The following is a 15,159-nucleotide window of genomic DNA, read 5'->3' on the forward strand; positions in this document are numbered from 1 at the left end:
GATAGTTTTTAAAGGTCTTAGACTCCCCATGTAATCCCAGAACACCGTGCACTAAAAATTCCCTTCAAATTGTCATACTGGATTGCAACTTTACCTTGATTTTCCCTTTCTTAATAGGTAGTGATCAACCTGAGGACATATCAGAATCTTATTCTTTCCCACAGTCTAACACAGGGTTTTGTCCTAAAGAACAAACTTTACATGAATGATGAGGTCATGTTGTAGGAATCAACTTTCAATGAGAAAGAATATTTCTAGAACTTCCTACAGATAGGCATTGACGGTTACATCTTCTCTAATTGAAAATATAATGTTGTTTAAAATTTGGCCTCCATCCCAAGGTAAGTGATTCTCAGTACAGCCTTTTATCCATCCCACTGTAGTGCATCTTGATTATAGATATGAAGGAAGCACTATGAGGGATACCAGGCACAAATAATATATTTTCCTGGAATGGAAAGAGCAAGATTCAAAAATACAGAAGAATCAGAATATCACACCTAGAAAAGTAAATGAAAGATTATGTAATCAATTATTTTAGAATGAGGAAAGATACTGAAACCCAAATTATTGAAGTGTAATCTCAAGAAATGGTGTGTACAAAATTATAAGTCTTCTCATTTCAACCTAAAATATTTTTTTAAAGATTTGTTTATTCATTTGAAAGGCAGAGTTACAGAGAGAGAGGGAGAGATAGATAGAAAGGTCTTCCATTCACTGGTTCACTCCCCCAAATGGCTGCAATGACCAGAATTGGACCAGTCAGAAGTCAGGAGCCTGGAGCTGCTTATGGGTCTCCCACATGGGTGCAGGGGTCCAAGCACTTGAGCTATCTTCTGCTGCTCTCCCAGGCACACTGCCAGGGAGCTGTGTTAAAAAGGAGAGCAACCTGGACCTGAATTTCTGCCCATATGGGATGCCAGCACTGCAGGCAGCAGCTTTACAGTTTATGCCATAGATCTGGACCCTCAACACAAACTCTTGCAATGAAATACTGAAATACATGGCTGGCAAAAGATAGCACATTTGATTCCATCAGAAGTAGTGCAGAAGAAGAAACTGTGTTATGATTAAGTTATTTTCTCTCTTATAGTTAATGGCCCGAAATTTCTGAATTCCCTGAAGGATAAATTTAACTCAACAATGCAGGTATGCAAGTTTGACTATATCAAGTTGGTTTTTATTTTTAATCATCTCTTCTCCAGTCTTTTTAAATATTTATTTTGTTTTTTATTTTATTTGAAAGGCAGAATTATATATAGAGAGAGACACACAGAGAGAGATCTTCCATCCACTGGTTTACTCCCCAAATGGGCACAGCAGCTAGGGCTGGACCAGACTGAAGCCAGGAGCCAGGAGCTTCATTTGGGTCTCCCATGTGGCATCAGGAGGCCAAGCATTTGGGCCATCTTTTGCTGCTTTCCCAGGCACATTAGCAGGGAGTTCTATAGAAGTGGAGCAGCTGGTACTTGAAGCAGCACCAGTGCAGCTTGCTGGGATCACAGTTCGTGGCTGAACCTGCTATGCCATAATGCTGGCCCCTTCCTGAGCCTTTTGTATCATTTTAGATCAAATATTGTTGCCTAGTCCTTAGGATGTCTGAATTTTCTGATTGTTCTTATTCTCTAAACCACTGATGTGAAGAGCTCTTTTTAGAATGTATTATATTTCTGTTGCTTTGTTTTATTTTTCCCTTAGGGAGATCACAGAATAAAGATTCTTGAAAGATATGTGTGCAAATATAGGTATTGACTATTTTCAATGGGGACCACTTAGAAGCCTGATTACTCGTGGTTTCAGCACCTGATACTCGAAAATATACATGCTAACATTTGAGCATTCAGCAGAAGCAAAATCACTTCCAATTTCTTCCATGAAGGAAGCTATAAAAAATTCTCTGATGTTTTCTGCCAAGAACTTTCATTCTAGAGATATACATTTTGTATCTCAAGAAAATGAACATGCTTGTCCTAGGAGACACTGAGATGCCAAGAAAAAATTCGAACAAATAGGCCTTGCATAGTTTTCCCCAGTTTACTGCCATCTGATTATTCCTTTCTGTCTTCTAACCCTACTTCAGCATGACTATCCACTATTTATTAAACTTAGTATAATATTGTACAGATTTCCATGCTTCTTTGGGTCTTCATTTCAGAAGGCCCTTGTAGCATGTATAATTTATATTGAATAAATTTGTAAGCTTTTCTTTTGTGGATCTGTCTTTTGTTCTGGGTACCTCAGCTGTGAACTTTCTGATCAATAAGGAAACTTCCTGTTCATTCTGTGTTATCCGGAAGTCTGCTGTACCTTATTTTTTATCAGCCATGATTAATATTTAGCTTGCAGACTTATTATGTGTCATTATAATATTGCAGTACTTCCTTACAAATTGGTAAATAGTTCTTCCCCAAAATTCCCAAGTTCCCTGTGCCAGCCTGCTTGTGTTAGGTGCCACTCCTTCAACAGCCTGAACTTCTTCATCACATCTGCTCAACACCTGTACTAGCATCCTATAGGAATTGGTTGATGTGTCTACTACACAGATTATTAATATTTTTACTTGCAACTATTCTCACATCTGAACTCAAGATGGCTTTTTCAGAGTTGTTTTTGCCATTCAGATTTTTTAAATCACTTCTCTTAGACATGGCTGTAACAATTCTTGCCCTCCCTGCAGTATTGTGCAAACTACAAAAATGTATGCAAAATATCCATCTTGTAGAAGGAGTTTCATAAAATATAAGAATTCTTAAATACTAAGAACAAAGAAGACATGAATACTTCCATCTTCTTTGATATATTTTAGGTGAGAATACAGTTCATAAACCAAGTGAAGTAGAGAAATAGATATGGAAAATAATAAAAAAAATTTTGTAGTATTAGTAATATATTGTAGTTTTTATAGTTGTATACAGCACATGACACACCTTCTTTTTCTTTTAAAATTGATAATATGAGTTATAATGCTAAATGTGGTATGGTCTACATTCCCAAGGAATGTAACACTTACTATACACATTTTATGATCAGTCTAGTATAAGGTCAGAAACTTTCTGATTATTAAGCTAATTTAAATCATTAGAACCTTGGTTGAGAAATATTAATTTAATATGAGGATTTTCTGTGGAGCAGGCAATGTAGCAGACACCGAGGAATCCAGGAAGAATATGACCATGCCCCTGACTTCAAGAGACCCATCAGTTAATATAAATTATAGACTCCTTATTAATTAGAGTAAAATAAAATCCGTGCAAAAATAACAGAGGTCAGCCTGAGAGAATATGAGATAAGAGTCATAGAACAGGTATGCCCTAAAGAATAGGCAATATGGGAATTAGCTAAGATTTGGGAGGAAAAGAGGTCATTGTAAGAATGTTGGACTGCTATTTCTGCAGTGCTGTGTACAAAAGAGAAATCACGGCTGCATTTAGCCCATGTCTTCAGTGCCATTATTCTCATCTTTGTGTAGTTTCAGCTCCAGAGCTGGGATAATTTACTGGCATTTGACTTGCTTTCTTACTTTTTAAGCCAACCTCAGGATATATTCATACTCTTGTTAAATAAAACTTAGTTTAGTGAAATAAGAAAATATTTTCCATGAACATATCATTCCACCAAGAAAGCATACTCAATAATGGACTAAGTATTTCAGTTCTTTTAGTTGAATTTTTCTGTTCAGATTTCATAATATACAGGTGACTATTAAAGCAATAACAATTATGGTCACTTAATAGTATTTCTTCCCTCTCTATCCTAGGGAAGGCAATTTATTTTGAAATGCATAAGCTGCAAATGGAGACTCATTATTATGGTAATGGATGGAAATGCAAAACAAATGTGGTCATGACACATGGAGAAATATTTCCACAATGTAACCTAGCAAAGATTTGCACCTCTATGGATATTAAAAAGGTATGCTCCTTTATCAATATGACCAATCATTTATTCCATACATAGTTTCTAATTGTTCCTGAGCTCTGGCATGGAGATATAAAATGGATACACATGGCTGGCTCCTGATTTCAAGATTCTAGTTGAGAGAAGAAATGTTAACAGTCTATCATGGGGCCATTTTCAACCTGAGCTCTGCAGAGGGGTTACAGGGCTAAATTACACCTGTGTGGTTGTCTTAAGGAAGCTCTCAAAAGAGTTGAGACTGAGGCAGAAGGGATGAGTGGGCTTTGCCGGATTTAGAAAGTAGGGAGACGGCATCCCAGGCAAAGGGAACAGTACTTGCAAAGAAACAGAGCACAGAGGTATGGGGGTACAACGTGAGAGAAAGTGGAGGCCAGTGGATTCAAAAACTGAAACTGAGACCAAAGGTGGAGGGAGACAGAAGGTGTTTCAGTTTCTAGGCTGCAAAATCACAGTGGTAAATAGATTATTTAAGAAAGAGTTCTTTGAAAACTTCACCTTCTAATGTTATGCTTTGATCTCCCCTTCAATTTCAACTTGTCTTGTGGATTATTCACCTAGTATTATCAAGAGGCAGCTTTCCCGTTTACCTCTGGATGCCCACCATGACTATAAGTATTGTGAGGGCAAAGTCAGTCTCCCTCTCATTCTGTCTGTACCTCTGGCGTTCAGTAGAGCATGTACTCTATAACTGGTACTGGCTGAATTCATTATGGATTGAATGGATAAAAAGTAGCTGATTACTGACCTAATATAATGATACATCTTGTGAATATTAGCTGCATAACCTTGGGAAAGTTAGTTAACATCTCTGAATATCATTTGCAACTGCAAAATTCTTCTTGATACTCTCAGGATTAAATGGGATAGTTTCAGTGAGATTCTTGATACAAATGCCTAGCTTATACACGTTTAATATTTTACACATGATAGATCCCAGCCCTTTCATTTATTTCTCTCATGCACAAATTCCAGTATCTTTTTCAACAACAGAACTAGGGAAACAAAGCAGCAATCAATCCACACCACGATCCTACGTCTACTTCATACTGTGACACAATATTTCATTTTGAAACATCCGAAACTTTCCATAAACAACCTAAACGTCATGCTTCAGATCTGAACACTAGGGCCATTATCTCCAAGTCCATTTAGATCGTCCATTTAGATCTATTTTTTAAACATTATGGCATTTCAATCAATGAATCTCTTCACCTCTTCTCTTACCAGGACTCTTATCAAGAATTTCTTCCTTTTCATTGTTTTCCTTGCTTTTGTGAAACTGAAAGTTCCTTATTCCCAAAATCTTTTTCTGTTTGCCCTTAAAATTAGACATTTCTCAAACAAAACTTTTTATTCTCTTCCCCTCTTATAATTCTGCAAAGACATGCTTTAACAGCTTTGCCTTAGGTCCTCTGTGATCACTGACAATGAGCCGTCATCTTTCACAATGACTAGTGCCAATAAGACATCTCTACATCCCCATATCTCCTAAATCACTGTAGCTAAGACATGTCCCCACATTTTCTCATTTTCCAACCCTGGGTCTTATCATAGGTCCATAAGACATGTTATTATCTTCCTCTTTGGAATTTTAATTATTTTCTGCTTCCAAAGTATTCAACTCCCATAGACAATTACAGAACAATATCCAGAATCTTAAATTTACAGTATAATGGGGACTCATCTACATTGTTACTCTAAAGACCACTATCTGATTCTAGTCTCATCAACTCTCTGTTAGATGATTACAGTTTTCTCATTGCCTTCAATTGCTGTCTTCTCCAGCTCCTATTATACTCTATTCTCAATGGCTCTGTATAAAGCACAGATCTATTTATGTCATTCCCCAGTTGCGTCACTTACAATTGTTCCTATATTAAAAAGGAATATAACTGAAGGCATTTCAGCCCTGAAGCCAAATCTTCAAAACACCTCAGGCAATCTTCTAAAATAAGAGAATGAGAAGACTTGCCTTTCCTCAATCTATTTCCCCTTCAAATATTTGAGTCATGTGGAAATCATTACAATTCCCATGTGGTCTTCCACCTTGCTGACTTGGCTTCTGCTGTCTCTCTTCTGCCTGGAATGCCATCATTCTTTGCCTACTTAAGTTCTGGTTTTACCATGGCTCAAATTCTATCCCGTGGCTCAAGGTTGGTCTCGTGCTTTGAGTAGACTTTTCCAACAACCCAAACAGAAGATAGATCACTTTTCCTAACTCTGAAAAGGCAATCTCCACTGTAAATGTGTGTTACACCTATGCACAGAAATAATTCAAACTGATGGTTATCTTTTACCTAGTCTGTTATTTTAGGCTTCCACATTATCATCAACATTCGAGCGGGACCATTGACTCTAGGTATAAGATTAGTGAGAAGTTTATAACTCCAAATTAGACCTTCTGATGAGATTCAAATGTTCCTATATAATTATTGCCAGCAAGAAATTATCTCCAACCATACATTTAATTGCAGTCTTATTTTTTAAAGGGGTGGGGGGGAAAGAAGAGTCAGGTGAAGAGATTGATTCACCGAAGTGAGTCAGGTAAACAGCATTTAGTATAGGGGATATAAAGGTTTATCCATTTCTATTTATTCCTGTAACTTAAAGAGCTTAATTAAATATAATTGGTTAAAGTATTAAAAATCTGTTTGATTATCACTACTTACTCATTGAGACACTGATTAAAGCTTAAGAAAAAGACAATTCTATTCCTAGAGCCTAGATATGAAGAAAGATCAGAAATAGGTTATAGCTACTTTTCACCTTTCAGTCTCCAAGACCTTTAATGAAGTGAAAATCTGGAAAATCAAATGCGTTTTTCAAAGGCTGACCTAACAAGTAGAGCAGGCAGCAACAATGCTGTTACTTTTGACGGTGTGACGGCATACACCTTCCATTGCCAGACATATGCCCCAGAGCAGCTGGTCCCATCTGTGTCCCCTCAGAGATAGTAGCTCTTACTAAAACAAAAATGTGCTCATGTCCTCTGGTTTTCTCCCAGTCACTCCTGACTGGTGCCATTCAGATTATACTGTGCAATAAATTCTTTAGTAAAACTTGTTTAATCAAGAGGCAATGACAAAACAGTGTATCTGGTAGAGCACTGCATATGAACTCAAAGACTGGGTCTCCAATCCTAATGGCACTTCCCTCGCTTAATTCATGCAAAACATGTTTTGCAAGCCAGTCATGGGACCTTGGCCAAGTTAATTAACCATGCTAAGATCCAGTTTCCCCTTTGTGTGATATACTCTTGATGACTTTCCTGACAGAGCTGTTGTGTGGCTCCAGTAGAACTATTAAGGTGAAATAATTTACAAACTCGCAAACACTGTATATATCCACATATTTTCATACTGGTGGAACAGTGAGTACAGAGAGCCTCAGAAGTCCTCGAATTCTATCTTGCTTGTATAGTCTTTCATACATTTATATCTGGTAGACATTACACAGAAGATGCATACTAGCAACTATGGGAATACACTCAAGTATTACATTCTGATTCTTACGCTAAGAGAAAGGAAGGGAAAAAGGAAAAATCACTTAACTGGTAAAAAAGAAATACAACAGCAGAAGCCAAGAGTTAAACAGCAGCAGACATAGGCAGTGCAACATCAATTCAGAAGGAATATAATATGGAGAAAGCAGCGGTATTGCCTTCCTGGGCTTTCTTGTCTTTGAGGGAGAAGAATCTCCAAAGGGCCTCATGGATATGGTTCAAATATGATTTGGTCCCTAAAGGCTCATGTGCTGGAAGCTTAGTTCTCAGTATGGCAGTAATTGGAAGTGGTGCATCTTTAAGTGGTAGAAGCTAATGGAATGTGAATAGATCATGAAATCACCACCTTATCAAGGGATTGAAGTAGTGTCCCAAGGATCAGGTTGTTCCCACAATAATGAGTCATTAGAAGATGAATTTGGCTGTCTTGGTTCACTCTTTCTTTTGGTCTCACCTTGTGACATTTCTCTCACACATGAGCACCTGCCTTATGAGATACTATCTGCCATGTTGTAACACAGCCTGGATCCCAGAGCTGCTACCATGCTGTTTGAACCTTCCAGTCACCAGAATCCTGATCCAAATAAACCTATGTTCTTTATACATTAAGTAGCACCATGCACTTTTTATAATAACACAGATACAAACTAAGACATATAAGTAGAACAACTCTAGTAGCTAGTCTCCTTGAGGAATATTCCCAGTTAAACACCAGAAATAATTGTAGAATGAGAGGCTTTGGATTAATGAGCTCGTGGAAAACACAGTTCTCTAAAAGGGTAAGATCAGAAGGAGACTCCTGCTTCTCATGTATATATAGATAGATGAAAGATATGATTTATACATAGACAGGGAGAGAGAAATGGAGAGATGAGATATCAGCCCATGACATCATTAAGGCTGATGAGTTCTATGACATGTGACCTGCAAGCCAGAGAACCAGGAATTCTAGTGGCATAATTCAAAGTTTTGAGAGTCAAAGAGCTAATGCTCTGGATTCAGCATGAGCAGCAGGGCTTCAGAACCAAGACCAAGACCACCACGTGAATATCAACAGCTCAAGTGGTCAGGCAGGGAACAAATTCAACCTTATTTCATCTCTTGGTTCTAATCTCGGCCTCAGTGATGCCAGGCTGATAGGGGAGTGCCATAGACGGAAATGCTGATCCCTCCCAGAAACACTGCCATAGACATACCTAGAAATAATGTTGAACTAGATATGAGGACAACTTATGGCTCAATCAAGTCGACTCATATGATTAGCCAACATATCATTGCATACTTAATCTATGTTGTTAAGGAGATTAAGAGTTTTAAACTAGGATGGGCAAGACACAAGTCACAGTTATGCTGGCTATTTCTCTGATTAGTTTATTCATCATGAAATGATCTTCGTTTTCTCTGCCCTAGCTGCATTAGAGTTTTATTGTGAAGACCAATACATCACTTTACTATTTCATTAACAACTTTACCAGTAGAAGCAGTAGCGCAAACATTAATGTTCATCATGAATATAATGACTAGAATATTTCAGATATCACTTATTTCTGAGGACTTGCTAGATGCCAGATACTAGTGTTGCACTTATTTAATTTATAGTAAAAAATGAAATATGTTCTATTATTGTTTTTAGTAAGAAAGATTACATTGAGTGTTTTGGATGGTGGGCATTTGGCCCAGTGATTAAGGCACCAGTTAGGTAAGATTCCAAAAATCTCCTATTAGACTTTAAGCCTGACCCCATCCTGATTCTGGCTTCCTGCTAATGTGGATCCTGCAGCACAGCAAGTGATGGCTATAGAGGGTGGGTTCCTGTATCCATGTGGAAGACTTGGATTGAGTTCCCCATTTTCAGCATTGGCATGGCCCAGCCCTGGAATATGCAGGCATTAGAGGGAGTGAATCAGTAGATAATTATTTGTTATCTTTTCTTTGGCATCTCTCATGTCAAATCAAGACTCTTTTGAACTTTAACTGTGGTTGCCAGATTTAGCAAATAAAAATACAGGATATACAGCTTAATTTAAATTTCAGATCAGCAACAAATATGTTTGTATAAGAATGTGCCAAATATTGCAATGTATATACTTCAGCTAAAAATTATTTGCTGATTATCTGAAATCAAATTTTATTGGTTATCCCCTATGTTATTTGGTAATTCTATTTCTAACAACCTCTCCAGTGTGTAGAATGTCTAAAATCTAAAAGTACAGAGATTGAAGCCAGGATCAAATTCCAGGTCTGTCATTGTGTTCCTTGTTCAAAAAACTGATCTCCTCCTCTCTATTCAAGTCACTCATTTATAAACCAGATGCACCAATACTTTTAGTACCTCCCAAATAAGTATTTGGGGAAAATTAAATGAATTAAAATATTTAAAATGTTACCAAAGTACCTAGATCATTATAAAAATAGTATTTATTTGCTTTTCTCTAGAACAGGACTACTCATATAAGATTGAAATTGCTTATTTGTCTTTCTTTCTCATAGACTAAAAGGTATTTGAGAATGGTATACTATTTTTACGGCTGTATCTAAATTTATAGCATTATTCTTGACATACTATATATTAAGTAAATATTTAATACATATTTATTTAGATTTCTAAGTCATCACTGAAATCCAATTATATTTTTTGTTCTACTACACTCCCTTTTTTTTTTTTAAAGTAAACCTATTAATCTCTATCTGAAACTATCTTACAAATTCCATAGTGATACAGACTGAATAATCTCTAATACAGTGGAGCTTGTTTCCTTTCTTTTGAAATTTGGGAGTCAGAATACAGGGATGTCTACTTCATAGAGTAGATCAAAGAGACTTTTTTGAAAAAAAGATTGATTGATTTGAAAGGCAGGCTGACAGATCGTCCATCTGCTGGTTCACTTTCCAAATGGCTACAACAGCTAAGCCAAATCCAGGAGCCAGGAATTCCTTCCTGGTCTCCCATGAGGGTGGCAGGAATCCAAGTATTTGGGCCATCTTTGCTGCTCTTCCAAACACACTAACAGGAAGCTGTGTCAGAGCAGAGCATTCAGCACTTGAACACTCAGATATGGAATAATGGCATTGCAAGTGGTGGCTAAACCTGCCACGCAAGTGATTCCGCATCAGCACAAGACACAGAGTCAATAGTGTTTTTGTGAATATTGTCTTCAAGTTGCTGCCTTGTGTTTCATTCTGATCGCTACTCTGGTTCTCCCTTTATAAACTGCCCACTGCATAGGTTACCTCATGCATCTCAAAGCTAATGTATATGGACTCCATTCTTACTTTCTTTTTTGTTTTGTTTTTAGAAAGATTTTTATTAAATGAATAAAAATTTCATTGCTACAGCTTTAGGAATATAGTGGTTTTTTTCCCCCATACCCACCCTTCCACCCCCACTTCTGGTCCACCTCCTACTCCCTCTCCCATCCCATTCATTTTTAATTATCTTTATATACATAAGACCAACTCTACACTAAGTAAAGATTTCAACAGTTAACACCCACACAGACACACAAAGTATAAAGTACTGTTTGAAGACAAGTTTTACTGTTTATTATCATAGTACAATTCATTAAGGACAGAGGTCCTACATGGGGAGGACGTGCACGGTGACTCCTGTTGATTTAACAATTGACATTCTTATTTATGATGTCAGTGATCACCTGAGCACCTGAAGCTCTTACGGTGAACTGTCAAGGCTATGGAAGCCTTTCATGTCCACAAACTCAGAGAAAAGTACATCCTTCTTTGATGGCCACTTCTTTCCACCTGTGTCTAATTTACAGAGATCCTTCATGTAAATCATTTTTTTTTCTTGCCACAGTGTCTTGGCTTTCAATGCCTGAAATGCTCTCATGGGCTTTTCAGCCAGATCTGAATGCCTTAAGGGCTGATTCTGAGGTCAGAGTGCTGTTTAGGGCGTTTATCATTCCATGAGTCTGTTGTGTAGACTGCTTCCTATGTTGGAACATTCTCCCCTTTTTGATTCTACCTATTGTTATTACCAATTATTTGGTCTTATTTACGTGATACCTTTTGGTCTTATTTATGTGATCACACTTTCATGTTCTGTAGTGGGTCAAACATTTAAAATATTAATATTTATTTATCTATTCATTTATTAGAGTATAAGAGGAAGAGCGAGATCGAGAGATCCCAAATGCCTACCATGGCCTGAACCAGGGTGAAAGCAAGAGCTGGAAACTCAGTGTAGGACTCCTGTATGGGTGGCAGAAACTCAGTTACTAGAGCCATCATCATTTCCTCCCAGGGGCTACATTCGAAAGAAGGTAGGGTCAGGAGCCAAAGCCAGATCTTTAACTCATGTAGTCTCACGTGGGACACAGAATTCTGAACTAGTATCTGACACTTGGGTCAAGCTTTTTAAAAGTTCATTTTCCAACCATTCTCTGTCATCCAACTACCTAGTGCTTAACTGGAATGAAACTGACATGGAGATTATTAGCCTTGGTTCTAACTTAAAACTGGCTCACTGCCCTTCCAACAAGCCTGCAGAGTTTTCTAAGGTTGCTGATGCTTCACAGAAGACTTGACAGCTACTTTAGTAAGGAGCAATTCTGTTTCTCACTTTCATTTCAACATATCTGTAAAAAAAAAATCAGTGGAATCAAGCCTGTGGTTCCTATTTCTTACATTGTTATACATTGGAAGGACCAGATTAAATGCAACTATAATTTATTAATTGTATATAAGAGGATAAAAATGTGCTAAAATTCTTTACCTACATTCTATTTTAATTTGCACAACACATCTGCAATATAGGTAATATCTACAATTTTACGTATAAGGAAAGAGTCAGAAAGGGAAAGTAACTCAGAAACCCAGAATGCTAAATGGCAGAGGCAGACTCAGAATCCAAAGGTCTTCCTTGAACAGATTGAGGTTTAAAGAATAATTTGTTTTAAGGAGAAATCTCAGTCCAACTCAGTCCTGGCTTCGCTACTGAAAATACCTGAGTACTGGGTCCATACAATCAATTTAACCCATTTTTGTCCAATTCTACCTTTACTAAATGTCTGCTTCATATAACAAGACACATATGAGCAAGACACTGCTAGAAATAAAACTTGAAAGGATATGGTTTAAGTTCTTATTGAATTGAGAACACAGTAGGTAATGTACACACAACAGTTTCACTATACCACATGACACAACAAGTCTGTAAAATATGGACAGACAGGGGCTGGTGCTGTGTTATAGAAGGCTAAGCCTCCACATGCAATGCCAGTATCCCACATGGGCATCTGTTTGAGGCCCAGGTGCTCTATTTCTGATCCAGCTCCCTGCTAATGGGCCTGGGAAAGCAGCAGAAGAGGACCCCAATGCTTGGGCCCCTGTACCCATGTGGGAGACTCAGAAGCTCCTGGTTCCTGGCTTTGGCCTGGCCCAGCTCTGGATGTTGCAGCCATTTGGCTCTGGCCCTCTCTCTCTTTCTCTCATTCAAATAAATAAATAAATAAATACATATTTTTAAAAATATCCTCAGACAGTTGGCCATGGAAATAGAGGAGAAAGAGAACTTTTGACAAGGAGATGAGAAAGAAGGAGGGTGTTAGCAGGACACCCAGGGAACGGCAGCTGTGATGGTTTGTTTTGGGTGTCAACTTGAGTTGCCTGAGGGTGAGAATGTGAGGGGTGCTCGTGTTGAATAACTGTCAGAACTGGATCCATACAGTCACTTTATTTCATTTTAGTCCATTGCTATGTTTACTAAATAACTGCTACATATAAGACACTGCTAGAACTAAAAGGTAAACGGGAACTGATGTAAGTTCTTACTGAAGGGAGAACACAGCCGAGGAGACTAGATATATATACACAAAAGCTTCACTGAAGAACAGGACAAGCAGTCTTAGGAAACAAACTTTCATCTCCTTCTTCTCTTTTGGAAAGGGATGAGCTAGCATAGTCTAGTGCTTCCCCTGCCTGTGTCACAGACAGGATGATGGTACCCTTCACAGAGAAAGAAAAAAACAAACAAAAAAGAGGCAAAGCTTTCCAACAAAAGAAATCTTCAGTCTGGGGCAAGGTACTAACTGGCTGGTGAGTGCACAGCTAGAAAAGAACATTGGCCACATCTGTGATAACAACTACACCAGCTCTAACAGTGGACCAAGTGTTCAAATCACCCTACATTTTATAGTTACATGTTTCTTATAATCTTCACAACATACTGTGAGATGGAATATTTTCATTTTACAGATGAGAACAATGAGGATTAGGAGGTTTTCATAATTCAGTCATGTCAACATTCAGAAGAACTTAAAGTTGCTCCCTTTATAATGAATTTCTCTTTTAAAAATTATAAAAGAGGGCCGGTATTTTGGTTTAGCAGATTAAGCCATCCCCTGCAATGCTGGCATCCCTTATGGGCACCAGTACATGTCCTATCTGCTCCATTTCTGCTAATGGCCTGAGAAAAGCAGTGGAAGATGACCCAAATGTTTGGGCACCTGCCACCCATGTGGGAGACTTTGCTGAAGCTCCAAACTCCTAGCTTCAGCCTGGGCCAGCACTGGCTGTTGTGACCATCTGAGGAGTGAAGCAGCAGATGTAAGATAATTCTCTCTCTCTCTCTCTCTATTTATATATATATATAATGATAATAAAAGAGCTCACTGGTTCTGTGACCTCTCTAGATAAACATAATTTAGGCACAGTCCCTGTAGAGTTTATTATCTTTAATACCTCACTCTTTTACTAGTTGTGATATATAGTTAAAATGCCATACAATCCACCCCTTTAAAGTTTATGTTAATTTTTTATGTACTCATGGATTTGTGCAACCATCACCACACTCTACTTTAGAAAATGTTTGTCACCACAGAAAGTAATCCTTTACCTATTGGCAGTTAATTTCTAATCCCTCTCCCTGCTAGGCAAGTGCTAATCTTCTTTCAGTCCCCAGGGGTTTGCCTTTTCTGAACAATTCATCTTAATGGAAACACACAAAATGCATTCTTTTTGGAACTGGCTTCCTCCATTTATCATGACGTTTTCAAAGTTAATCCATGTAGCACGTTTCAGTCCTACATTCTTATTTTCTTCCAAATAGCATCCTATACCACACTTCACTTGTCCATTCATCAGACCTTGGAAATTTGGATTGTTTTCATTTTTGTATATAATGAATACTGTGCTTTATGACTGGACATAGAAGTATGGTTAATATTTTGAGGGACTGCTGAACTATTTTTGAATTGACCTTTATAAGCCACTACCACATTTTTAAATAGGAAGTTAATTATTTGAACTCAATAACTTATAATTCCTATTATTAGGAAAAAAACCGAATCGGTGGGATAAAATGATAACAGGTCACAGAGATAGTGAGGAGTTCAGAGTTAAAATTTTCTTAGACTGACAACTGTCTCTTCATACCCCTATAGCTTTCTATGCCAGATACCCTGAATGTATGATACTATGGCTTAGATCATTTCCCCTTATCTTTTTCCTAGGCCCCACTGAAGCCATTTGAGTAAAAGGACTATGGATATACAAAGCGATTTGTAGGAGAAAGCATAGAATAGGAAACTTCCGAGTTATGTCTCAATACAATGAAATTGTATTTCTCCAGCTTCTAAAGGAAAAATTGAAAAGCACTTCTGACACTTAGTGTAGCAAAGTCAAATTAGTAAGCTTTTGTGATCAGCTGGATTACTGAGCTCTGGTGGGTCTTGAAGAATTTTGAGAGAAAATTAAAATTAAGGTGAAGTTGCTGTAAGGCT

Source organism: Oryctolagus cuniculus, chromosome 1 (genome assembly GCF_051225735.1).
Source record: "Oryctolagus cuniculus isolate XC-2025 breed Fujian yellow rabbit chromosome 1, ASM5122573v1, whole genome shotgun sequence".
Classification (NCBI taxonomy): Eukaryota; Metazoa; Chordata; class Mammalia; order Lagomorpha; family Leporidae; genus Oryctolagus; species Oryctolagus cuniculus.